This window comes from Anomaloglossus baeobatrachus, unplaced genomic scaffold, assembly GCF_048569485.1.
Source record: "Anomaloglossus baeobatrachus isolate aAnoBae1 unplaced genomic scaffold, aAnoBae1.hap1 Scaffold_2780, whole genome shotgun sequence".
Lineage (NCBI taxonomy): Eukaryota > Metazoa > Chordata > Amphibia > Anura > Aromobatidae > Anomaloglossus > Anomaloglossus baeobatrachus.
Genome location: NW_027442265.1, coordinates 24096 through 25371, shown reverse-complemented (window position 1 = coordinate 25371; position 1276 = coordinate 24096). Strand labels below are relative to the sequence as shown.

General features: G+C 45.1%; 1 pseudogene; it reads right to left on the bottom strand.

The window, feature by feature from the left end:
• Positions 1–579: 579 nt before the first annotated feature.
• LOC142265837 (U2 spliceosomal RNA) lies at positions 580–786 on the bottom strand (annotated as a pseudogene).
• Positions 787–1276: the final 490 nt, after the last annotated feature.

Here is a 1276-nt window from a genome sequence, read left to right as displayed (position 1 = left end):
CATCTGGAATATGGGAACCAGTTTTGGGCTCCACATTTTAATAAGGACATTCAGAAGTTAGAGTCAGTTCAAAGGTGGGCAACTAGACTACTACAAGGAATGGAAGGCCTCCCATATGATGACAAGTTGAAAAAGTTATTAAGTGATTATTGGCTGCAATGGGGCTTTCTGGCTGGTGCCAGCCTCTCTTCTTAGCACACAGGAACCACAATCCCTACACCATGCTTCAATGGATTCTCTCATCCCAGCCCAGTAAAGCTACATATTTTACACAGTCATAAGCAGCCAAAAGGGATCTATTCTATTCAATTGCAAATGATCTAGATAAGACTGAGAATAAGATACTGCACGGGACATAGCAGAGTTGGTCAAGTTGAGTGGAGATGAGTTTGCTATTTGGCACAGCTTTTTGCATCAATAAAGCAAGTAAAAGGTGTGAAAGATAAAAAAAAGGGTGAAAGTGTGAAAAGTGAATTGGCCAAATTGAGGTGCATATAAAGTTTTTGCTTTCTTTCAATTCACTAATGGGGCTCATTTGAATCAGGTGAATTGAGTTCTGCTTTTGGAAACTGGGTTAAGAAGGGGTGCACCGGTCCTGGAGGTACTGCAATACCAGGTCAATGCGTGGAGTGGACAGAGCAAGATTTTTTCCATCTCCTTGTTCTAAAAATCCATTTAATATATGGTCCCCAGAGAGGGGACGTATCAGATATTAAACTGATAAGAACAGATTTAATTTTTTTTTTTTTCTGTTTATCAGTAGGACTTCAAAATAACAAAGGTGATCGCCTCCCGTTGCCTGGGAACCGTCCAGGCACAAGAGGGCTATGTGTCACCAGAAGGCGCACACACTTCCTCAAGGCCGGCAGACGTGCAATCCCAGGCACCTTCCAGTACCGACCAAGGTAGCGTCCTCCGAAACTACACTTGATCTTAGCCAAAAGGCCGAGAAGCTATAACCCGAATTGGTTACGGCCTTGAGTGGCACCCTGGCCTATACCGGACACATCTTAGGGAGAGGGAGACAAACCCACGCCTACAGAAGACATTTTGTCACCCAAGCCAACCCTTGAAAAGGCTGTTTTGCAGAGCAAAAACAAGAAGAATGGTGCTTTTTGCAGCCGCCGCCCACTGCAATGAATCTGAATAACTCCTCCTTTTGGACACAAGCACCTCCCCTCCCCCTTGCAGTCTTTCCAATTCATGATACAAAAAGACGGACGGACAGGACAGGACAGGACAGGCTGCCTGACTTTCCGTCACTGCCACCCTATGC